The 27,497-nt window shown below is 32.4% G+C and overlaps 1 protein-coding gene across 1 annotated transcript in view; it reads right to left on the bottom strand.

Annotated features, from left to right (window-relative positions):
- Window positions 1–27,497, bottom strand: part of BMP5 (bone morphogenetic protein 5) — a 164,343-nt gene that overhangs the window by 69,861 nt on the left and 66,985 nt on the right. The gene's annotated exons all lie outside the window — the stretch shown is intronic.

Raw genomic sequence — 27,497 nt, 5'->3', positions numbered from 1 at the left:
AAATGACAAAAATGTTTATATATATATATATATATATATATATATAGCACAATAGTACATACTGGTAATACAAAGAGGAGACATATCCCACTTCCAAAGAACTGATTTTCATGTGGAGATGACACATAAGGAGGTTTTGACTTCAGGCCATTTTAAGTAACTATTTTTAGGTGGTTTGATTAGAAACTTAAAATTGGTGATAATTTGTTTTCCTTCATGGTATTTTTATTGTCATTGTCTAAGCTGTCCTCTTGATTTTGTTCATTTCATTCATTCTTATGTCTTTTAAAATTTCTTAGTGTCATATTTCTTCTGGCACAATAAACTCCTATCCCACAATTTGTCCAGTCATTCTCTAATTAATGAGCTCCTACTTTGATCCCAGCTCTTTACTACTATAACATGTAGGCTAAAAAAAGAAAAGAAAAGAAATTGTAGAGAAGAAAATATAGCAGCTTTCAATTATATGAAAAAATAAAATCAATTTGTTATTTGGCTCAATAGAGAAAAACTAGGGTAATGAGAAAAAGTTACAAAGCAAAAAAAAAAAAAAAAAGAAATTCTGACATAGGAAAAAACTCCCTAAGAATAAGTTATCTACAAAGTAAAACTGCTTAGAGGGACTGGGTCCTCATCAATAAGGTCTTCAAGCAAATGCTATGTGAGTATTTTACAAATTTGTTTTATAATGGCCTGCTGTAACCTCCTCTGGTCAGAATATAGATAATATGTTGTGTTTTGTTTCAGCAAAGCATGTTAATAGCAGCAAGCTATTTGACAAGCTGGATTTATACTGCCAGAGAAATAAAACTTCATTTTTAGAATCTGGATGGCTACTTATTTGTCATGATGTAGAGGGAAGTCTTTCAGAAATGTGGGTTGTTATATATGGTCATTAAGGTTTCCTCCAACTCTAAAATTCTGTGACTTATGTGAATTGAACCCATGATATACAAAGGCATAGTCAAGGAACTGAGTATTTATCCTAGAGAAATGAATACATGGAGACATTATAATGAAAGTCTATTCAGTGGAAGAGGGATTTTATTTTTTCTCCTTCAGTTTGGTAGTGGAGTGGATGGGAAGCTGGAAAAAAGCAAATATGACAAATTTTAAGGAAGAATCCAAGAACTTCCTAACAAGACATATAGAGATACATTGGGATGCCTTTGGAACTAATAATCTTAATCACTGAAGATGTCTTCAAAACAAAGCTGAATGACTCCTTCTGTGGATATTATGCATAGTATGCATAATTGGATATGGGATAAACTAGATATCTCAAAAGCCTTTCTATGTGAGAATCACACAGATGTGTGATGATGATGGAGCACTCCAGCATATACAAAACATTGTGACAGACACTGGAGAAAATGAGCGAAAGTTAAGGACAGTTTTTGTTAAAATATCACTGATTATTGGCTATGTATGAGATATATATAAGAAGAATAAAATTGATTTTCTAAAGATTGAAATAAGATATCTCAATAAATAATCACCCTTTCATTGAACTATAAATACAAAGATGGAGGAGGTTTCCTCAACTAAGCTAAGCAGTCATTCCATTCCTGACAATTCAAGCATCTGTTTTTTAGTTTAATTCACCAATGCACTATTCATCAAAATAAGATCTCAGAAGAACTATTTAGGTTTCCATCTTCTTTCTAAAAAATAACTAGAAAATTTCTGGGCAAAAGAGTTCATAGAATCCTTTATGAGGTTTAGAGCAAGGAGGCACCTTTAATTTCATTGAGTCCATTTTTTCTTCCCCATCTTCATTATATAGATGAAAAAATGGAAATACAGAAATGGGAAGACACTTGCATTCAATAGGAATGAGAAAGGAAGAGGAAAACACAAAACAAGGCAATAGCAAAAGATAAATAAAGGCAATTAGTGTAAACTAACCATGACTATTCAAATTTACTGTTCTAAGCCTAGAAAATAGAACACTGCTTTTTTTTATCTCTCCTCTGTGTCTGATTAAGGTATATGTTCAATACAACATTATTTATTTATGCTTCTGTAGACTTTCCCAATAAAAATAGGACAATTTATTTTTTAGCTTTGTAATACCTGTACTTGTCATAGTTCTTATGCATAAGAGTTGCTCAATAAATAAAATCCTTGTTGGATTGAGCTTAATCAAGAAAAGTTTTCTGAATTGGAAAAAAAACCAAAAAGGTTAAAACATTTATATCCCTATAGGGGAAGATGATATGTTCAACTCTTAAGAATATTGTTTAGGGATATACTTAGAGGGTATAGGTATAATTTGATTTTATTGTGATGACATAAAAAAGAAACAAGGAGTGGAAAAGGGGTTGTACTAGAAGAAGAGGTAAAGGGAAGTAAAATGGGCTAAATTACATCACATAAAGAGGCAAAAAGACCTGTTACAGTTGAGGGAAAGAAGGGAAGAAGGATGAGCACTGTGTGAACCTTAATCTCATTGAATTTGGCTCAAAGAGAGAACATCAGACATATTTAATTTAATATAGAAATTTGTCTCATACTATAGGGAAGTAGGAGAAGGGGAAAAGGAAAGGGGGAGGCCAATAGATAGGAGAACAAAAGTAGAATGAGAAAGGAATAAGAAAGGGGGTGCTGTAAAAGGGGAGGTGATGGTCAAAAACAAAACAAAAAGGAGGGAAAGGAGGAAAGGAAAGAGAAAAGTATAACTTGGGGAAAATAATATGGTAGAAAATACAAAGTTAGTAACTTTAACTATGAATATGAACTCTCCCATAAAACGGAAGTGGGTAGCAGACTGCACCAAATGGTATAGTATCCACATCCTAGAGAAGAAGTTAAGAGAGTTGCAAGAAGAAATAGACAGCAAAACTATACTAATGGGAAATTTTAAACTTGCTCCCTCAGAACTAGATAGATTAAACCACAAAAGAAAAAAGAAAGAAGTTAAGGAGGTAAATAGAATTATAGAAAAGTTAGGTATGATAGACCTTTGGAGGAAATGGAGACAGAAAGGAATATATATATATATATATATATATATATATATACTTCAGTAGTACATGGCAGCTACACAAAAATTGACCATGTTTTAGGGCATTAAAAACCTTACAATCAAATGAAGAAAGGCAAAAATAATTACTGCATCTTTTTCAGATCATGATACACTAAAAATTACATATAATAAAGGGCCAGACAAAAAAAGAACAAAAGTTAGGAAACTTAATAATCCAGTCCTAAAGAATGAGTAGGTTAAATAACAAATCATAGACAATTGATAATTTTATCCAAGAGAACGACAATAATGAGACAACATACCAAAATTTATAGGATGCAGCCAAAGCAGGTCTTAGGGGAAGTTTTATATATCTAGATGCTTACTTGCATAAAATAGAGAAAGAAAAGGTCAATAAATTGAGCATGCAACTAAAAAGCTAAAAAAGAACAACATTAAACAACAACAACAACAAAATAAAAACAGTTATCCACATCCAATTTCCATAGTTCTCTCTCTCTCTGGATGTAGATTTCACTTCCCATCATAAGATTATTAGAATCAAATGCATCAGTTTTATGTTACACACTTTTATTTCCCTTTGTTTATCTCTTTGAACTTTAGTTTCCTCATCTATTGGAGATGAAAGAGTTAGATTATGATATGCAAGATCTCTTCTAGTTCTAAATATTATGATTATATGGTACTATGGACTAGTTATCCAGGCCAAGTTGTAACAGTTTTACTTTTTATCAATAGCCTTTATCACCCATGAAAAGAGAAGAAATATCTGCTCTGCTTTGCTTTAAATAAGTGTCTGTAGTAAAGTAAAGTATTCCATACAGATGACACAATATGGTTTAGGAGAATAGACATAACAGTAATAATGCTGTTCATTGCTCTCACATAGCACCTTTCATAACAGTGCCTCAATAAAGAGAAATTTCTCTTTTTTCCATCTTGCATGTGGTTGGATGTGGTTTCTTTGAAAGGATTATATTACACCACAGAAAGAATAGTGCTGATGTCATTGTGAGTGGTAAAATATCATAACTATTCCCTATATAGAGCACAAAATGAACTTATTAAATTTGTCCTCTTCCACCTTCCCTACCTGACATTTCCTTGGAAATTCTCACTATAACTAATAAAAGGCAAAATAAAAAGAATACATGTATTATATAGAATACAAAAAATATTTAAAGATAAAACTTCTTAATATCTAAAACTAATGCGCACTAAAACTGTATGTTTTTTTAAAAAAGTGAAATCTAAAAGAAATAATGTCTATACTCCATCAAAACATTGAATGGAATAAAATTTCTCATAAAAGGAATGACCTTACTAAAGTTAATAATTCATATTAGGATTTCAAATGATCAAGAGGAAAAATAAAAAGAGATGCACATATGTATATACATATATGTATCTTTGTATAGTTACGATATATACACAAACATGTATCTACATCTATATATGTTATATTATAGATATATTGTGCATCTATTGTAATATATATTTTGTATATATGCATGAATATATGTAATATATGTATATATATATGTATATCTTAAAGTAATTAGCAAGCTTGGACTACCTCATATTTTTCATCATATTAATAAAAAAAGACTTCATTCACCAAAACTATATCATGAAAGGTAAGAGAGATCATTTTCCTCCCTCTTCCAGGGCTAATCTTAGTAATTAAAATTAGATGGAATTCAATTTTGTTTTATCATTCTTTCTTTTAACATTCCTGCAAGTCATTATATATGTGTGTGTGTGTGTGTGTGTGTGTGTGTGTGTGCATGTATACTTTTCTGGTTTATTTCACTTTTATCAGTTTATACAAATCTTCCTGTGAAACTGATGCTTTTCCATTAGTAAAATGTATAATGGAATTAAAATTTCTTAAGCTGGCAAAATGATAAAAATGAGAGTCATATTAAAAATGTAGAAAAGTGTCTCTGAGAAGGGCTCAGCAGCAATGACACTAGAGTTACTAGTCTTCCTGAAACACATTCTGTATCACAATTCATTCTTTCTCAAATATAATAATCTCATTATTATTTGGCATTTGGGCAGCTACATGGCACAATGGATAATGCAGGAGACTCGTAGTTAGTCATACCTAAACTCATAATTGGCCTCAGACACTGGACCTGAAAGATAAAATTCCCTAATTAATATGTAATGGGAATAATTATATTTAACTGAAAATAATGAAAAGCATATTTAAGTAGTTGCATTTCTGTATCCTTTAAACTTTTATTTTTTTCTTAATTTTTTAATGTATTTTATTTTTAATACACATTGCTTTATGTGTCATGTTGGGAAAGAAAAACCATATAAAAGGGAAAAACCATGGGAGGAAAAAAAAATGGGAAAAGAAGAGAATTTGTTGATTTACATTCAATCTCCACAGTTCTTTTCCTGGATGCAGATGGCATTTTCTACTATGCATCACTGAACCACTGAGAAGAACCACATCTTTCATAGTTGATCATCATACATTCTTGCTGTTGTGTACAATGTATTCCTGGTACTGCTCAGCATCAGTTCATGTAAATCTTTCCAGGCCTTTCTATAATCAGCTTGTTCATTTTTTATAAAACAATAATATTCCATTACTTTCATGTACAACAACTTATTCAGCCATTTCCCATTTAGTGGGCATCTACCCATGTTCCAATTCTTTGATATTATAAAAAGAACTTCTATAGACATTTTTGCCATATGGGTTATTTTCTTTCCTTTATGATTTCTTTGGAATACAGATCCAATAGTAGCACTGCTGGGTCAAAAGTTATGCACAGTTTTATAACCCTTTGGACATAGTTCCAAATTGCTCTCTAGAATAGTTAGATCATTCCACAACTCCATCAATAATGCATTAGTATCCTAGTTTTCCCACATCCCCTCCAACATTTATCATATTTTTCTGTCATCATAGATAATCTGAGAGATGTGAGGTGGTACCTTAAGAGTTTTTCTTTTTAATTTTCATTTCTATAATAAATTTGAAGTTTAAATCTGGCCTTAGAAACTTACTAGCCATGTAACCACAGGGAAGTTTCTTGAACCTATTTGCCTCAGTTTCCTCATCTATATGATGAGTTAGAAAAGGAAATGGCAAACCACTCCATATTTTTTGATGCAAATGGGATCAAGAAGTTGTGGACATGACTGCCTCAACTGAGCAATAACAAAATTTCTTAAGATTTGTTTTATTTCTTTCCAGTATCCCATGAAATATTTATCAATGCTTAACATAATCTTAGTAATCAACTAATACTTAATAATTGTTGAAGAATTATCCATACACACATACACATTCACAAATTTGACAAATCAATAAAGTCATCAAGAATAACTTTCAAAAACTTTGTGACACAACATTGCCAAAAGCCTTCCGTATAAGCTATGCCAGGGTCTCCAATAATTGCAATAGAATTCTCCAAAGGGCAAATTATATGGAAATAGACAAAACCTCAAAGTTTCTTTTTGCAATATGGCTAATATAGAAATGTGTTTTGTGCTATTTCATTAATATAATCAATACCAAATTGCTTGCTTTCTAAGGGAAGGAGGGAATGAGTGAAAAAGAGAGAATTTGAAACTCATTTAAAAAAAATGAGTATTAATGGAACACTAAAACATTGTCAGTGAAGTTGTGAACTGATCCAACCTTTCTGGAGACTGGATATCACAAAAAAGGGAAAAGGACCCACATATGCAAAAATGTTTGTAGCAAGCCTTTTTGTAGTGTCAAGGAACTGAAAAATGAGGCGATGCCCATCAGTTGAGGAATGACAAAATAAGTTATGGTATATGAATGTAATGAAATATTGTTCTATGATGATCTATGATGAACAGGCCAATTTCAGAAAGGCCTGGAGAGACTTACATGAATTGATGCTAAGTGAAGTTAGTAGAACCAAGAAAACATTGTACACAGCAACAACAAGATTATGTGATGATCAATTCTGATGGACATGGGTCTTTTTGACAGTGAGCTGATTGAGGCAAATTCCAATAATCGTGTGATGGAGAGATACCATTTATATCCAGAGAGGGGACTGAATGTAGATCAAAATATAGTATTTTCACATTTTTGTAGTTGTTGTTTACTTGCTTGTTTTTTCTTTCTCATTTTTCTTTTTTTGATCTTATTTTTCTTGTGCAGCATGATAAATCTGGAATTATGTTTAGAAGAATTGCACATGTTTAACATATTCCATTGCTTGCTCTCTAGGAGCGGGGAGTGAGGACAGGGGAAGAGGGGAGGGAGAAAAATTTGGAACACAAGATTTTGCAAGGGTGAGTGTTGAAAACTGTCTTTGCATATATTTTGAAAAGTAAAAGGTTATTATTAAAAATTTTAAATGAATGTTAATTTTTGCATGTAATTGAGAAATATTTCACAAAATATATAGATGCAGAAATAAATAAAATAGATAAAACCAAAAAGTGACCAGATTCCTCAGAACTTTATTGATCTGTCACAGGGAAATATCATTTGTCTACTCTTATTTTTTCCCTCCTCTCTCTGAAGTCTCCTTTGAAATTTATGTCTATATCGCTCCTGAAATTTTATCCCACATCACTAACTTTTTACTAGATGTCTCCACAAGGATTTCCCATTAGCAAATGTCCTCATCATCTTGCATCCTAAACCATCTTCTTGACTTTTTTTTACTCTTCATTTGTAAAAGTCACCACCATTTTCCAGTCATCAAGCTTTGCTATGTCTCATTCTTTCAGTCTTCACATCTTTCCATCTCCTGATTTCTGGAAATTCCCACAACTACCACCTTCTCCTGAACATCTGCTCTGAACTATAATAGATTAATAGTTAGTCACCTTACTTTTAGTTTCTCTTTTCTATTACATACCTGCTAAAATAAGAGCCCTTTAATGTCTGAACGTGGTGTTTTCTTTGTTTTTGTTTTTATTCTAGAATATATTGCTGAAGAAGAGAACTCTTGTCTTTTAGGACAAGATACACTCATCTTTCTGTCATTTAAAGCCATTAGCATTCTATTTTCTGAGTTAACTTCTTTTCACTAACCTACATTCTACCCACACTGGGTCAGCAACAGTTTCTAAACATATCTTCTTAATATAGGATTTAATATAAGACTAGAATGTTTTCCTTGACCACCTTAACTTCTCTCCAGCTTAGGTCATCTACTACTTCCTACATGAAATCTTTCTTCTTTACTACCCCTTTACCTCTTTAGTACTTTTTGTTTCCCTCACCCCACTGAAGTTATTTTATGTGTCCTTTGCATATAATTTTTATTTACTTACATATGTATATGTTGCCCATCCAGCCCCCAGGAGAATGGAGACAGGTTGAGAGCAGAGGCACTTTCATTTTATTTTTTCTTGGTATTCATATCACCTAGTCTATAACCTAGAAAATAATAGTTCCTTACTGAACCAATACTCATTATTTTAATCAAGAACTAATTTAGAAAAAGTACCAGTCCTAGGTTTTAGTCTGGTTTTAAGCAGACTCAGAGGGAAACATAAACTGGCTTTGTCATCTGAGTTATTACCAAAATTATTGCCTTTCAGTTTCACAGATCGATAATTGTTCTTCCTTCCTGGTTGTAGGGTTGTATCCAACTCTAAGATTCTATAATACTATTTTATCTACCTCTATAATTACACATTATCTATTTCCTCAGTCCCCATACACTGAGCATCCAGTGTTACATAATTCAAATAGTTGCAGACACACTCATTGATGAATTGAATTATGGCATTTGGCAGAGGTCTTTAATTTTTTCTAATGTCATGACTACTCTCATGAAGCCTACATATCCCTTCATAGAATAATGTTTTTAAATCTATAAACTTAGAAGTTTAGTGTTTACTATTACAAAGGAAAATATTGTATTTAAATAGTAATACAATATGTCATATTTTTTTTTAAGTTCACACATTCTAGATGATGAACTCCTGACAGAATGTGTATGTCTTTCAGATTAGAGGTTTAATCTTTTTAAGTCTCTCCTCATTGTGATCCTTTTATTCTAGGGCTTCTTAACCTGGGGGTCCTTGAATAGATTTCAGGTCAATGACCTTACTCTACTCCATAAAGTATTTTACTTTATCAATTTGAACTTTACAAAATAGAAGAATTACTCATTTTTTGCTTACCATCTAAGCAAAGTGCTAAAGGGGATTTAGACAGGATAGAGAAGAACTTAAATAAGCCCAATAAGCCCCAAAACTGTATGGATAACAGGACTCAATTTCCATATTCCCCTCAGGGAGTACTCTGAAGGCCTACTTTGTTGTTATTTCTGACCTATGCAGCAAAAAATCTTCTGCAGGGAAAGGACCTAAATCTAAATTCTGCCTCTGACACTTCTAGTTATGAGTTCCTGGGCAATTCATTTAACCTCAATTTGCCTTAGTTTCTTCATTAGTAAAATGAATATAATAATAGCATAATACATATATAATAATACATATCACAATACAAGTTGTGAAGCTTAAATGAGTTAATTGTAAAAAACACAGCATGTGTCTGTTACACAGTAAGTACACTATAGTTAGTTTGATTATTATTGTTATTCTATTTCCTCCTCTGGAAAATGAGAGAGGTGAGGTGGGACTGCACAGTTTCTGAAGATGCATTCTAACTCCAATCTTATCCATAGAATATGAATTCTATATTTTCTACAGAAGAACTGAGTGTGTTCTCATTAGTTTCCAGAGAATGCTTGATGAATACCTTCCTATATAGAAAATTATACCGATGATATTGAGTATTCACTGAAACTAATAGGAACACTATAACTTACCATGCATCTCATTTCTACAAAAGGAACATTTTATACTATTTAAAATTGAAGGAAATTTTCATTAAGAAAACATTGGCAATATTTAAAAATTAAGCAAATACATGGAACTTCATTATATTTTTCTTCTTGTGAGTCCATCTATGAGCCTGTTTTATGAGTGAAACCACTTCATGACAAAGTACTTTTGTTACTTCATTAACTAAAACCAGTTGAATGGGATCCAAGGTTCATCTCATATAGAAATCTGTTCTATGACAAAGTATTTTAGCAGAATCCCAGGGTTATAAAGTTTTCTCACTTGAATAGAAATATAATTCTCAAACACTTCTCATCAGTGTCTCTCTGGCTCACCAAGGATAAAATTGGTACTTTAGAGAGCCAAGACTTGAAGTATCCCTGGAGGGCTCTGTATTTTTTCCTGAGTTCACTGAGCTAAGCACCTGTTTAATTTCAGCAGACTACATCACTTTAGACTTCTGCCTAATTTCAGCAGATTACATCACTATAAACTAATTTTGGCTACTCTTAGGCCAAAAAAAGAGTTTGAAGTGGAAATATAATTTCTACCTTCCAAAAACCAGTTCAAGACATTGCAGCATCACTTTTTCATCTTCCAAAAACAAGTTCAAGACATTTCAGCATCTCTTTGTGTGATTAGAAAGCAAATGTTAGCTTTGAAGGGAAATCACTTTTCAGCTTTTCTACTAAGGTTCTACTCAAAAACCTCATCATGACACAGAGAGGTGTGATACGAGAGCCACCTGACAGTGGCTGCTGGAGATCTAACTCAGAGCTATAGAATGCATTTCTTCATGTGAGATGATGATGATGATGATGATGATGATGATGATGATGATGATGATGACGACGACGACAACGATGATGATGATTCAAGGAGACTGAGAGGCAATTGCCTTGTCTGACCTCTCTACTCTTCCCTGTTGCCTCCAATTTATTTCATCCCCAATCCACAAGGAATATCTGCGTAAGTAAAGGCTGCTTTGCTACTTCTTCAAGTGTTATGATCCACAGCTGTGGAGAATTGACCTGCCCCTTCATTTAGGCATGGTCCTTAACAAAGAGGAACGCCCAGTTTTCAAAGCCTATGCTAAAGAAGCATAAACTTTGACATGCCCTAAAATGTTGGAAGGGCTTTATGTTTAGGTCTGTGAATGGATCATATGTTTGTTACCAGAGCAATAATTTAGCTAATTTCAGAAAGACTTTCCTCTATAGAGACAAGGGGGTTCGGGGTAGAGGATAACAACTACCTACAGAAAATGTCATATCCATGTTGAATATCTTTTTTATGCTATACCTAAATAAACCTATTTTTTTTTTTTTTACTATTGGACCTTCTACAAGTATCACATTTCATTCTGTTTCTGAACCCATATCCAATTATATCTCTATTGAGATACACAAAGAAAGAGATGCATATGCTTAAATACATACATACATATATATCTGTATTACATAATATACATGTGTGTGCATGTGTATGTATGTGTGTAATATATAGGCACAGGTATGTAGCTGTTGGTATAAAGATATACAGATAGTTAGATAGATAATAGTAATATCTACATCAGTTGTTCAAATAACAATAGAGCCACATTTGAAATTTCTCATCTAGAAAGCTGACTACCAGATGACCAATTGTTTCAACTAGAGAAATTTAATAATTTTCCAATAAATCACATGACACTTGTAATCAACATTGGATAAGGGAATACTTCTGTTTATTGAAATTATACATTATTGATAGTTAGAGTAGATTCACCAGCACTCTGATGATGACATTAAGTAAGAGAATAAGGATCAATTTGTTTTTATTTTCTTTTGTGAAAGGGGAGAATAATCACCCTTTTATAAATAAGAGCATTTCAGAATTGTGCTGCATTTGGAGTATCAAAAGTAGAGCTTCTAAAATTAAAAAAAAAATAGAACTAAGGAGAGAATGTTAGTTTACTTTCCTCAGAACATTTTTTGTTTATCCACGGACATGCATACACACGCACACACACACATATACATATATGCACACATGTACATATACTATATATTCTCCTGAGAATAATGGGATATTATTCATTTGCACATAGTTTCTGTGCCAGAAACCTGCAGAAAGATGTGACTGAGATAGCAGCCCTCTTTCAGTTCACAGTATACAACAGTATTATGTAACAAGGCAAAGTATTATCTAATCCTATGCGAATTTTCTGTGTTAGGGACCCAGGATTTGGCAACTGAAAAAGACACACTTAAGATAAGATCAACTGATTCTTAAATACATCTGTGGTGTAACAGTAATCAATGTGTAAGGATCAGTGACTTTTTTTTTGCAATTTAATAAATTTACTTGATTATGGTATATTTGAAAAGACTAGTCACCTAACACTTGTTACTTCTGATCTCTTTCATATCAGTGATGACATTTTACCTTCAACTCATGGAGACTTTTATAGCCCCGTAGAAATATATTAATGACCACACAGTAGAAATATATTAATGACCACACAAGAAGAAAAAGTAAAACTCCCTCTGGGTATCTTGGACATGAACACAATCATAGTATTCAAGAGCCCCTGACCTACTGCTCAAGTACTGAATACATTAACAAGGTACCACAAGCTAATAAATGATATTCTCTGGAGTCTTAAATGCCAGAACTTTCTCTCACAAATAGTTTTAACTTGAAAGTGCTAGAAATTGAGTTGTTAATGGAAGGATATTTTCTAATGCATACTGGTAAATATTTATCCTAAAGAAAATATGTAATTATAATATTCAGTAAGACTTTTGTGGAATAAAATTTTACTAGTTCTTTTTTTCTCACTTTTAAAAATTATCCTTACTTTTGATTTTCTTCAAGAATGGCCAAATGAGAGAGGCAGCAGAGCAATGAGGGTAGAGGCCTTGCAGTTAGTAAGACCTGGATTCAAGTTCCATGTCTGAATAGTGCTTGTGGGAATCTGGAAAAATTATTTAATCTTTTAATCCCTCAGACAACTCTCTATAAATTGCTTATTAGAATTGATAGAGGAAATTCCGTACTGAATTCTCTTAAGACTGATGAAATCACAATGTTGTCCAGTCATTTCAGTTGTGGCTGACTTTTTGTGACCCTATTTGGGACTTTTTTTTTTTTTTGGCATAGATAATGGCCATAGATTTGCCATTTCCTTCTCCAGCTCATTTTACAGTTGAGGAAACTGAGGCAAACAGGGTAAAGTGACTTACCCAGTTCAGTCTGGCCTCAGATACTTACTTAGGGTCACAGATATAGTAAGTATCAATCTGAGGCCAGATTGAACTGAAAAAAAAATGAGCCCTTTAGATTTAAGGCCTGGCACTCTATGTACTGATCCACCTAAATGCTCCAAAAATCTCAGTGTAGGATGAGCACCACATTCAAAAACTCAAAGATATAAAACTGTGGAATAGGAGTGATATATAACATTCAGTTGTAAATGTGGCCTTAATGAAATAACAAAAAAATAGCTATCCTAGTTAAAGATTTATGTTACAAGGCACTTTCAGTTAATATTATTAGTATTAGTGTATACTCAAAAATGAGTATTGAATATTAGTTCTCCATCATTCCATAATTTCCCTCACCTGAAAGGTCAGAAATTATGTTTCTGGGAGCAGAGGATGCTGAAATATCTAAAAGGATCAGCAGTGTAAAAAAAGAAAAACAAAAACATGGAAATAAACTAGCACTTATTAAACACTTACTATTTACTAGGCACTGTACCAATTATTGAAGATACAAAGAAAAGCAAAAATAATGCTTATTTTCAAGGTCCTCATATTCTTATGGAGGGAGACAAAATATAAAAATCTATATAGATACAGAATAAGAGAAGAAAGAGTGAGAAAATTAGAGGAAAGTTGCCCAAGATGCCTTTACATTTTTGCACTGTTCAAGGAATTATGCCGTTGAGAAAACAAAGGTGAATTTTGTGCCTGAAAGCATAATTTGTTAGAGAGAAAAATTCATATTAAGACAAGGATAGAGTGTGCTGGCATCAAGCTTTCAGAAAAACATTCACCTGCAGTTCAGCTTATATGAGGTGAGGCATTCTCAGGACAAAAAGATATTTCTATGATAATGATATATTGTCTAGTACTGGGAAGATAGAGAGGTGGGCAAAAAATCAGGGATGTCTTTTCCCAGGGTGAGGAAGAATAACTGATGATAGTGTTTTCAATAGCCTCTAAATTTCTTGCTCTGAGACAAAGAGTCAGTTGTTCTATTCTAGTTATATCAAAATAACTTTCTCTGTGTGAGTCCAAAGGAAAAATGAGAAAATAGGAAAAAAACAGACATTTTTCTATTTGCCTCAAATAAATGCACAGATCATCTTCAAGATTCACAAAAAGCAATTTCTTCCCCTATTTCACAAACAATAATGATTTTGCATTAATTTAGATCAATTGTTACTGTTTAACATTCTATTAAGACCCCATGTCTATTTGTAACAATATACTAAACAAATAAGTTATAAGCAGGGAAAGGGGAACTCACAAGAAACCAGTTAACATCCAATTACTGCTTTGCCTAATAATCAGGTGCCACAGTAGCTGAATATTCAAGAGAAGAAAGAAGAATCATAGATTTCAACAGACCTGCACATGAACAAGGAAGATTACCATTTTACAAAATTCATCTAAGAAGTGAATGTTGCTAATGAAGTTGTGCAGACTGACTTAAAAACCTCCAGCACCCCATAAAATGTTTAACTGGCATGCAAAGATTTTCAAGAACCTTCACAGAGAAATCACAGCAGTTGCCAATAGTACTTAGTAGCCTGAAAAATACAGTACTAGTGCTGGAGTATAAATAAAACTTCATCTTTTTAAATAAGATTCTCATAAAACCACATCCTTATTTCTTTTGTAGTTGGCATGATTTTACTTAAGCCTGAGCTTCAGACCTTAGAACATCCTTATTTATGAGGCCATTTTATTATATTATCCATCTGCTGAATCATTGTGTAAAATTTAAAATAATGGGGAATTTTTTAAAGTTTGTGATCCTATTCCTATTTTCAAAATGATTATTTAAGAACGAGATGATTTGAGTTAGGAGAGGGAAAAATTATTGGTAAAGTAGACAGCAAATTTTAAAGGGGAAAAACAAATCAGTATCATCAATAGGAAAAAAAGGAAGGAACAAAAAAATAGAGAAAAGGTCATTTTCTGGTTTCTTTAAAAGTAAAAGAAGCCCAAGACTCCTCCTCTGCTGCTCTTTATTCATTATACATTGATCCACCTTGATCCTGAGATTTACTGAGAACAGTATTATTACATTGTTATTTTCTCGAATTTCTGAAAGAAATCCAGCATAATAGTCCTGTATGGTCTCATGGAAGCAGGTAAGATAGATGGAGACATATAGACATCTGGAGAAACTCCCACTTAAAGAGATAGCTTTAAATCATCCTTGTCTGTGCTTGCAGAAGAAAGAGTGTCATTTTCAGATCAAGAGGAAAGTCCCCTTCATTTCCTGGACCATTGAGATGCTCTTTATGGCCTGAAAGACTTTCAGACCCCTTTTCTTTCAATGAATGTCCTTTTCAGTGTGATTCCATTATAATGCCTGAATTTTGATTTATTTACAAAGATGTTTTCACTTTAGGCTTCTTAAAAAGCAGTAAGCAGTGGTTGACTATTTGCTGTGAAACTCATTAATAAGGAATATATCGTGAGGGGCAGCTAGGTGGTATAGTAGAGTACCAGCCCTGAAGTCAGGCGAACCTGAGTTCAAATCTGGCCTCAGACACTTAACACTTCCTAGTTGTGTGACCCTAGGCAACTCATGTAACTGTTGGCATACAGGGAGCCACCTGACAGTGGCTGCTGGAGATCCGACCCAGACCTGTAGAATGGATCTCTTAGTGTGAAAGGATGATACAAGGAGACTGAGAGGCAGTTGCTGTTCTCTGATCTCTCTGACTGAGAGAGATTGCATTGCCATATGTTGGAATACACGGGAGCTGTTGAAATACATAGGAGCCACATGACAGTGGCTGCTGGAGATCCAACCCTTAACCCTAATTGCCTCAGAAAAAAACAAAACAAAACAAAACTATATCTTGAATAACTTTGACAATATCATTTAAGCCATGGAGGGAGTCACACTTCTGTCAAGGTCCACCACATGAAATAAAGTTTTAAAACCTTAAATAAATGGGGAAAAGATCCCTAAGCAATGAAAAAATTAGTCATCAAAAAGCACAAGCATTTTATAAGAGAAGGTGATTGCAGAGTTTGTAACTATGTTACATTTAGTTGAGTGGAAGTAAGGGTGGTTAGAAGAAAGGCATAAGTAACAAACCACTCACCATTGATTCTATTCATAAAGCAAATTATAATTTTTGATTTGCTATATACCTTAAGTTTTTCCTTATTTTAACTTGACTGAGCATTTTATTTCCTTATCTTCATTGAACTTTTTGATACTAAGATGATGTATTTAACCTAATGATTAAATCTGATCAATCTATGTATGTTTGAGTTCCTGACCATATCTTTGGACTATGTTCATTCTTTTGATGTGCTGATTATTTGAATGCTCTTCTTTTTTAGGATTATATCCAGCCTTGCCTATTCAGGTGTGTTGACTGCCTGGCTAATAATAGGACTGATTATGAAGCCTGCTAGTCTTCTTCTTCTTCTCCAGAGAAACAGCAGTCGGAGAGATGGATTCACACTTGAGCACAGATTGTTGACTCAGAAATGTGTTAAAATGAAGTTTACTGACTTTGACAACTTTCAGCTTTTCCTAGGCTACACTGGGTAACAGATTAGTAGATTTGTGTTGAAAATGGAAGTAGGGTAAGAAGAAAGGGTTTTAGAAAGCAATACACTGTAATAGTGACAGCTAACAATATAAGAAGATACTTTTTTAATTTACTACTAAAATATACATGCAAGTATATTTATAAGCAAGTATGTGTGCTTATATATGTTAATATATGAGAGAGAAAGGAGAAAAAGAAAGGAGGGATTATATTATAGTTGTGACTTTTCATTCATGATGTTTCTCCTCTCTTTTAGGAGTTAAATTTTAATTTTCTTTAATTCATTTTAACCAATATTTAATTGCTCACTATGGAAAACTCATTAGAATAAGGGGCATAAAGAAGAGAAGGCTTATTTTTTAAAGAGCATTTTAGATAAGTCTCTAGACATTCCTCCAAATTATTTTTTTAAAAATTTAAAAATAGAATTCTAATCAAGAGAGGAAGAGGGAAATGAGGCTGCAAAATGGAAAAAGGAACTCTTAGATTTCTAAAACTGAACTCATGAAAAATAAAAGGAAATACAAATATATAAATTAATCTTTGATTTGCCTCATATGAGAAAACTAAAAGGGTTATTTCAAAATTCATAGACAGTTATGTTCTTTGAGTATACTATATTTTTTGGTACTTTGCTTGTCATTTACAATTATTGCTCTCAGATGAAAACCTTGAGTTCAAAATATCTTATAACCCCTCATTGTAGGTTATTACAGAGCACTTTTCTCCTACTTTGGAGCTACTTTTCAGAAAGGAATCTTGGTACTTCAAAACCATGTAGTTTGCAATGCAGGAATTCCAGGGAACATATGAGTCGAGGCAGTGCTGAATTATGATTTATATCTGAATCCAGTTTGAGGTATAGAAATGACCAAGTCAGTAAGTTTAGTGACAAAATGTATACTTTCCAAAGGTAAGTAAAAAGTCCACAGATTTTTTTTTTATTCGTTTATAAGAAATTTCTTTGTCTGTATATTTAATTAAAACTGAAAAGTTTGGATTTTTCAAAGTCATTTTAAAAATGTTTATTTTCTCCAATTTATGTCACTGTAATCATAATGAAAATATAATCTGATTTTCCTATTTTGAAAAACTGGGTTAATTTTGTAAGCTGAAACAAATCAAATTATTTTTAGTAGAGATTCCAGGATCTGTCAACTTAGCATAATTATGCATTTTACTAAGAAAATCCTATGAGCCTATGCACATATCCTATGTACATATATATGTCCTTGTAGACTATTTGCAATATATGTAATATTTGTAATATATGTCTATACACACAGCACATAGAAAGATATATATGTATGTGTATGTGTGTGGGAATTTTTAATTTTCAATGGAGAATTACTTAAGCATTAATAATAAACACTGTTGTACTTAAGCAAACAGGGACCCTTTCCTCTCTATTATTTGATTTATATTTGATATATATTTGATATTTGATATATATGATAAATATGCAAACTATAGCAAGAAACAAATATATATATGTTTAAAAGGTATAAATGTTGGCAAAAGGAAGAGAAATTTTCTCTGCAAAGGGTTTTATACCTTCTTAAGAAATGAAATGAAAATTTATCAATGAAATTAAGTTCAGTAAAGTAGCAGAGTTAAAAATAAATATACATAACATTATTTGTACAGGAAATAACAAAAAAAAGCAGAGAAGTTTTAAAAATCAAAATTCAGTTTTAATTAATGACAGAATTCATAAAATATTTGAATGTCAACTCCTGAAGACACAGTCAGAATTTAAACAAATACAACCTGAAACATTATTTTCAAAAATAAGGGTTAAATAATTTGAGAGAAAGTTATTATTCGTTTTTGTGCTATGTCACCATAATAATAATGCCACTATAGGTGGCAATGCCATCTAAAGTATTTTACAGATTCACAATTATAATAATCACATGGTCAAAGATTTATTAAAATTAAAATAAAATTCATTTGGGGAACAAAAGGTCTACAATTTCCAGAGAACTTTTTAAAAGAAATAAGAATAAAGGGCCCATAGATACAGTAGATTATTGAAACAGTTTGAGATTGGTTAATATATAGAAAGTTAGATCAATGATACAATTTAGATACTCAAGACCTAAAATCAACTAAACAAAGTAGTTCCATGTTCAATAAATAAAAGAACATAAATACATATAACTTTAGGCAGAAATTGAATAATTATAAAGCCACTTGAGAGAAATTAAATTTAGCTCTGAATCTTAAACTAAAATAAGATTTAACTGTATATGTGACCTAAAAATAAAAAAAAAAACTTTATAGAGGAGATTATGTTTAATAATGTTTATTAAATTAGATTTAATAATTAATTAGGTTTAATTAATTAGGTATATTTTATATACCTCACCAAAAAAAAATGACCATAAAAGAAAACAATGGACAATTCAGACCACAAAAAATTTTAAAAGCTTTTGCTGGAACAAAATCATTTTGGTGAAAAAAGAGAGAAAATCTGTTCAGTTAGAAAATTTTTGCATAAAGTAGCTTTTGATAAAATTATATTTATTATAAGTATATGTAATATATACATATATGTGTTGAGAAAGTAATTCACTCAATTACTCTTCCTCACTTGATACATTTATCAGATGACAAAACATCTCGATCATTTCAATAAATTAGAGGTATGAGCTATGTGCAGTAGGAAGTTGTTAGAATAGACTTTTGCTGCCTTTCGAGTTTTGTAAAAAATGTTAGTTTAGAATTATGGAATCGTTTATGATAAGCAAAGAGAAAACAGTTCTGGCAAAACTTCTGAGAAGGAATTACTTAGTGAAGGAGAAGTATTGACTTGACCATGGTCTCAGTTCACTATATTCTCCCCTTTGATTAAATGATGATCTCACAAGCTTTGGAGGATTAGAAGTGTTCTTGTTGTCAGTGGAATATTTGAATTGGGATCCAAGAATGGACTGAATATTATGAAGAGATATATACAGAAGTTAAGCAAAAAAAAAATACACTATGCCTACAGAATGCATTCTAATTACCCAGAAAAGAAAAGTACTTCTGGAAGCTAAGAGTTTTATGGTATCTTCTTGCCACATATATCTCTTCATTTGAGCCTATATTCACATGGCTTCTGAATATATTAGTAGAAGAAGAATATATCAAAGATTTATTGGAAGGGGGATGCTACTTTGTTTTATTTTCTATTTTTAAGCTACTATAGTAAATATCTATTTTTTTAAAAAATCTGCCTAAGTTATAGCAACATGGATAAGTAATCCCATACTGATGGGAGCCCATTAGTATAAGTATCTTCTCTTCCTTGATCCAACTTTTCATAGCTAAAACTGGATCCCTAAAGAGAAAAAAAATACTGCAGCTACTTTCTAGGATTCAGAAAGCAAGTGAAAGAGTAGTTTAGAAGGAATAGCTCCAGATATGAACTAGAGATAAAGAACTCACACAAATATGGAGGATCAAGTACTATTCCTTAACAGATCAGAAGCTAAAACAATAAACAGATTTTTTTTTTACAAAAGAATTATCAACAATCAAGTTAATATTCAATCAAGTCTGGGCAGCTAGGTGGTGCAATGGATAGAACAATAGCCCTGGAGTCTGGAGAACTTGGAGTTATTTGACTATAGCTTTGTATTTGACATTAGCTGTATGATCCTAAGCAAGTCACTCAACACTAATTATCCTATTTAAAAAAAATTATCGTTAATAATAATAATGGAAATATAAATTAAAACAATACCAAAGTTTCTCCTCACATCTATGAGATAGGCAAAGAGGATAAAAGCTGGAAAGAGTAGGTGTTAAATGTTCTTTTGAAAGATAGGAAAAATAAGCACTGCAGGTTTATTTGTTAAACAGTTTGATATTATATTGAAAAGTAGCCATTTGATTTATCGATACACTTATTGGTCATGGAAATCAAAGACATAAGAAAAAATCCCTTCTAGTTTAGAATATACATGGCAATATCTCTGTGTCTTTGTGTGTGTGAGAAAGAGTATGAATATATGTGTGGTGTCATACCAAGAACTGGAAACAAAGCCAGTAACCATGGATTAGGCAATTACTAAACAAATTGTGGTATATGAATGTAATGGAAGATTATATATTTATGAAAAAAAGATGAATATGAGAAAGTCAGAAAAGTATGAGAAAATCTGTTGACCTTATGATTCAGAGTTAAATAAGCAGAACTTAGTATAATTTAAGTACTATTTTATATTAGCATAATGAGTACACTTAAAGTAAACAAAAGCAACACTAAAATGCATTCAAGCTTTGATTAATTGCAATGACCAATTTTAGATTCAGATAACAGGTTATCACTATTTCTCTCTTCTTAAAAGAAGATGTGGAATACTAAATCTGCTATCAGAAGCTTTTGCTGTCATTGTTGGTTTTAATTAAGAGGCTTGCTTTTCCTCTATTTTTTCCTGTTTTCTATTAGAAGCATCAATGTGGAGAAAAAAGTTTTATTGAGAAATAAAAACAAAAGGGAGCAATAAGATTTCATTAAAAGCTGTGCTGTTTTTCTTATAAATGATTCATTTTGTAGCAACATTTGAATTAAAATTATAGTGAAAATTGTTCCATGATAATTTCCTTTATGGTGGCCAGGATGTCTTATATTTTTCTCATCTTGTCTCTTCTTCCCCAGGATCACGCTTTTTTAAAGTCAGAATAGACCATTATTCTAAATTCTTTAGACAACAATCAATGCTAAAGCAAATGGGGGGGGGGAATCTATACACACACAGATGTGTTTAAAAATTATTAAAAAATTAAAAACAAAGATCAGTATGGAATACCCAGTATTGATTATTAAATGAAAATCCACCAAATTTTTATTTACTAATTCCATCTGATGTGGAAATTGAAGCAAAAGTAAGTAGCACTTCCCTAATTTAAGCTCAGAACTTAAAGGAAAATATGATGTTGTAACAAGAAAATGGAACGAAGAATCAGGAGGTCTCTACTCAGATACTTTATTAGCTGATTACCAATTAGTTTTTCATTTGTAAAATGAGAATAAAATTACTTTTAATGACTGATGTCATAGAATTATTGTGTGGGTTTTACTCTATAAAATCTAAAATGTAATATAAAATTTTATGAATACTTAATTTAAAAATATTTAATTATTGATATGGAATTTCAGTTATTCCTAGTATAATAAATTAAAGTAAGATTTTCAAAAGCTCTTCTCTGTTGTGTAAGGTATAGGTAAAAAAAAAAAGTGTGATTAAAGGACAAAAAAAACTTTGTTTCCTAAGATCATAGTTTTGAATTTAAAGACCCCTAAGAGGCCTCCTGATCTAATGCCTCATTTTACAAATGAAGAAACTGAGTGCTAAGATCCTAGGTACTGGGAAAATTATTATCCCCTGACTCCAAGTCCAGTGCTTCTCCCCCTGCCGCCCCCCCTCGAGTCCTGGCTAGGTAACTTCCTACCTGTGTGATCTTATAAAACCATTTATCTTCCTGGGCTTTAGTTTTTTCATCTATAAAATGAGAAGGTTGTACGGGATAATCCTTCCAAGTGTAATTCCATGATTCTCTGACCTTGTATTTGGGGAATAAAAGAAAAGAAAAGAGAAGAGCACTGGAATGAGGACAGTAATCAGAAGACAAAGGAGACAGTAACAACAGTAAAAGAAGTAAAGAAAGAGAAAGGAAAATGTAGAGAGAAGGTAAAATAAAAAATAACATTTTGTTAATTTCTTTGGAAATGCTATTGACCATATTAACTCTTTTCAAGAAATAAATACTATGTAGGGAGGAAAATTATAGCATCTTGAAGAATGGATAGAAAGTATCAATATACATAGGCTTGCTTCAGTTTCCTTAGCTATATTAATTCACATGAAAGATATAGCTTCAAAATGTCAGTATACCAAAATTATTTTGAAATGCTACTGTGATAATCTATAAGGAGTTTGTTAACCCACAAAGACTTAAAGAATTTTGGTGGAGGTGACAAATCATTTCACTGCAATAAATATTCTAAGGTTTAGTAATATTGTGTCTTATTCGTTTGTTTTTCTTTTTTCTTTTCAAATTAAATGCATCATAAAAACATTTTAATCACTAAATATATTTTGAATAGAATAATAGTTCTACTGAATTCTAATTTATTATCTATTAAGTTGATATTGTTCCAATATTCTTTAATTGAATATTATTAACATAATTAAGTGGAATCAGTTGTTGACATTTTTCTGATTAAAAATTTAAGAGATAGTAGGTAAATCATTCCTTGTCAAGATATGGTGATAGGCTCAATGAGAATAAAGGTAGATAGATGATAGATATGTAACAAGATAGATAATAATATAAACACACATATTCACACACATACTATATATATATATATTTACTATATATACACATGCACACACATATCAACTTAATCTAATGCTACTTCAAATGAAAATGTTCACATTTCTTTTAAAGTGAGAAAGACTATTGAATTTATTCACTGTTTTTTCTTTAAATATTTTTATTAATTTTTTCATTGTTTTATATTATCCTTTCCTCCCAAAATATATATGCTTCATTTTTCCTACTCATGAAGCCATTCCCTGTTACAAAGAATAAAGAAGTCTCTTCACCCCCCAAAAAAAAAATAAGTAAAACTGGGGATTCACTTAATGCATTATCCTACTAATAGAGATACAGCCTGAAGCTCTGAACACAATGATCCAAAACATTTCTAGGACTCATGATGAAAAATACTATCCACTTCTACAGAGAGAACTGATGAATTCTGAGTGCAAACTGAAGGAATTTTTTTCATTTTTTTTTTGCTTTAAAAAATATGGCTGATATGGAAATATGTTTTATATTATTTTACATGTATAATTAATATTATAATGCTTGCCTTCTCAGTAGATGGGGAGTGTAGTTTGGAAGGGAGAGAATTTGGAACTTATTTTTTTAAAAGAATATTAAAAATAAATAAATAACATATTTGGGAAAAAGTAACCCAAAGATAAAGGAAAATAAAGAGTTCTTATATAAAAGAGAAAGAAAGATAAAAAGGAGATACAGTCCAGACAAAAGCACTTTCAAATGGAAAATAGGGGAGTGAGGAGGGAGAATTCCATGTAGCAGAATATACATTGGATTTGGGACAAACGATGTGACTTCTAATTATGGCTCTTACATGTACTATTTGTGTGACCATGTGCAAGGCGCTTTACTTAGTAAATTTTCATCTATAAAATGAGGCAGGTTTGTACTACCTAACATTTAAGATTATTGTTCAGGTCTATGTCCTATAACTCTACTTTAGCACTTTTCATTTAGGAGACTGATGCAGAAATTACAGAGACAGGAAACATCACTTTCCTCAAGATAATGATTATCAACATAGTATGAAAAAGTAATTCATGATGACTACAAATTAATGATAATTAGTAAGGGCTATATAAATTCAGAAGAATGAGAGATTCCTTGTAGTTAGTTTCATAAAAGGAAAAAAAAAAGAAAGGAAGGAAGGAAGGAAGAAAAGAAAGAGAAGAGAAGAGAAGAGAAGAGAAGAGAAGAGAAGAGAAGAGAAGAGAAGAGAAGAGAAGAGAAGAGAAGAGAAGAGAAGAGAAGAGAAGAGAAGAGAAGAGAAGGGAGGGGAAAAATTATTGAACTTTTACTATGTGCCAGGTATTGCTTATACACAAGCAAAAATATGAGACAGAATTGGTTCCTAAATTCGAGAAGATCTGAGTGTGAGGAATCCTATTACCAACTTCAAGAAGAATAATATGAAGTGGGGTAGGCTTTATATAGGTCTGCCTTGACTAAATATTGGGCATCCCCCATTAGACAGCATGGTATACTAAATAGAAGGTTGTTCTTAAAGCCAGAAAGGCCTAGGTTTGAGCACTGTCAATGACAAACAGTAATACTGTGTGACCATAAGTTAGACACTTAACTTCTTCCTACCTCCAGAAAATTCTCACACTATAACTTCTTTAGAAGTTACCAGATTCGTTGCAGAGAGGCTTTCTATATTTAAAATCACCTACCAAGTCAAAAGATCCTCATCCACCCTCTGCAATGTATGGTCAGTCAGAAATTCAACTAACATTTACTAAATATCTACTATGTACCATGTTTGGATAAAGTGGAGATAATGAACAAAATGGAGGTTCTAGCTTTAGGCACAATTAGGAAAAGTAACTTGTATAAGGTGGGATTTTAGCAGGGGAGGAAGGCAGGGAAGCTGATAAAGAAAAACAACATTCTTGGCAATGGGGAACAGTCAGTGGAAATGTCCAGATATCAAAGATGGAGTGTATTATTTGAGAAATAGCAAATAAGTCACTGACCCTGAATGGAAGAACACATGAAGGTGAATAAGGTGTAAGAAGATTGGAAAGGTAGAAGATGATTAGGTTTTATGGACTTATGGAGTTTGGTACTGAAGGTCTGTAATTCCTACTACTTGGAAGGCTGAAGTTTATGAATTTATTGAACTCGGAACTCTAAGCTGAAGTAGGACAGCTTTGTGGCGTAGTGGATAGAGCCCAAGGTCTAGAGTCAGGAAATCTCATCTTCCTGATTTTAACTCTTACAGTTAGATACATACTAATTGTGTGACCCCGGGCAAGTCATTAACTGTTTACCTCAGTTTCCTAATCTGTAAAATGTGCTGGAGAAAGAACTGGCAAGCAACTCCAGTATCTTTGCCAAGAAATTCCCAAATAGGGTCACAGAGTCAGACACGGTTGAAATGACTAGACAACTAGACAACAAAGGTGACACAGTGAATCAGGAAGACCCGAACAAATTGAGGCTCAGAAACTTAAGAGTTATAAAACCCCAGGCAAGTCATTAATCCGGTTTGCCTTTGTTTCCAAAAGTGTTTATCAGGTGTCTAAACTAAATCCAGCACCAAGATTGGAAGCCCCCAGAAGTGGGGGTCCAAGTGGCTATCTAAGGAAAGGTAAACCAAGTTTAAAATGGAGCTGGTCAAAGTTCCTACATTGGCAGTGAGATTGGTATTGTGATTGACCATTGTGGTTTCAACCTGGATAATTTGGGGACTCCCAGTCTCAAAAAAAGGTAGACAACTAAATATCAATTTAGAAATGTGAATGTGGGATTCAGATATGGTATTTGGAAGAGGATAAAAAGAAGGGGATGAGAAACAAAGAAAGAACACTGATAATGACAATTTCTGTAAACTGGGTAGTCACATAGAGGACATAGAAAATCTTTTTTTATGATAGCAGATCAAAAAACTGCTCCAGAGGCAAGATATAGTAGCAACTGTTATAATAGTGGTTTATGGCAGTTTATATTATGTGCAACTAAGTATAAATTCTGTGGGTATATAGTTATACAATTTATAAGCAGTGATAAAATGTAGTTTTTCCCTCATTACAAACAAAATGGTGTTTTAATCTACCACTTCCTAGGAACTAATGTTGGAATAAAATTTTAAAAATCATGAATATATACATACACACACACACACACACACACACATATATATATATATGCATACACACACAAATTTTTTTAACCAGACCTGTTATAGGGATAAGAAACATCTTATATCTTTGCAGATCAGTACTTTAAAACCTAAGAGTTGCCAGAAAGAGCAAATTTAGTGACTTGCCCAATGTATCAGAAAAGAGATTTTAGCCTGGATTTTTCTGGCTCTGGGGAAGGTTCTCTTTACCACCCCACAATAACAATTATATTATGATTTTATCACAAGGTGAGGTCTTTGCCCATGTAATAAGATTTCTGTGCTAGAATAAAATAATACAATATGCATACCAGGGCTTGCATGTAAGCAGAATGAGCTCTATGATTTTAAGGGCATTTGAAGGGTCCAAAGATCAAAAACACTTCCAACACCTATTTGCCAAATTGAATGTCAGCATTATGTGTGTTTTGCTTTGTGTTAAGGTTTATCTTTTCTGTAATCTTTAATAATTAAAAATATTAACTAGGGTGATTTGGGTAATGAGATTGTGCCTACACAGTATACCAGATCTAGAGTTAGGAAGATCTACCTGCATATTTGGCCTCAGACAGGCTAGTTGTGTGACCTTAGGCATGTCCCATAACCCTATTGCCTCAGTTTTCCTCATCTATAAAATTAGAGAAGGAAATAGCAAATCACTCCAGGATCTTTGCAAAGAAAACTCCAAATGGGATCATGAAGAGTAGATATGAGTAAACAATAAGTTAGGTGATAGCTTTAGTCCCACCACCACCACCACCACTCACTGACCCTTAAACACCTCCACCTCCACAATGCTGATGTTAAGGGATTTAGACTAAAAGCATTCTTATGCCTCTCAAGGAAATCATGCACCTCCCTCATACAAGGTGTGGATGAATAGAGTTTCAGAAAACATCAAATAAGCTAGTAAAAAAGAAAAAAGAAAAAGCTATAAACATTCATTTATATTGAGGTTCTTAACTCATATAGGTTAAGTTCTATTAATTGGCATATTTTCTTCCTATGAAACTGATAATCCATGAAAGTTCAGTGAATAGAGCACTGCTCTTTGATGCAGGAAGACCTAAATTCAGATTCAGCCCCAGACAATGTATGAACCTAGCCAAACCACTTCTGTTTGCCTGTTCTATCATCTGCAAAATGGGAATAATAACAGCACTTACCTCACAAAGTGGTTATAAGGATTGAGTGACATAATATTTATGCAGTGTTTAGTATAATACCGGGCACATAGTACTATATTAATATTTATTATAATTATTAGCCCTCCTGATCTTGGTCTGGCAACTTGATTCTGTTTCAGTGAAATAGATCATTACTGAATAACTTTTGATGCCCCATAATTTGCAATGATCATAATACCATGTGACCTAAGCAGCTTCTCATTCACATTGCTGTGATAGTACCCAGCTATTACTGGGATA

This window comes from Sarcophilus harrisii, chromosome 4, assembly GCF_902635505.1.
Source record: "Sarcophilus harrisii chromosome 4, mSarHar1.11, whole genome shotgun sequence".
In the NCBI taxonomy this organism is placed as follows: Eukaryota; Metazoa; Chordata; class Mammalia; order Dasyuromorphia; family Dasyuridae; genus Sarcophilus; species Sarcophilus harrisii.
This window is presented reverse-complemented; position numbering and strand designations above follow the sequence as displayed.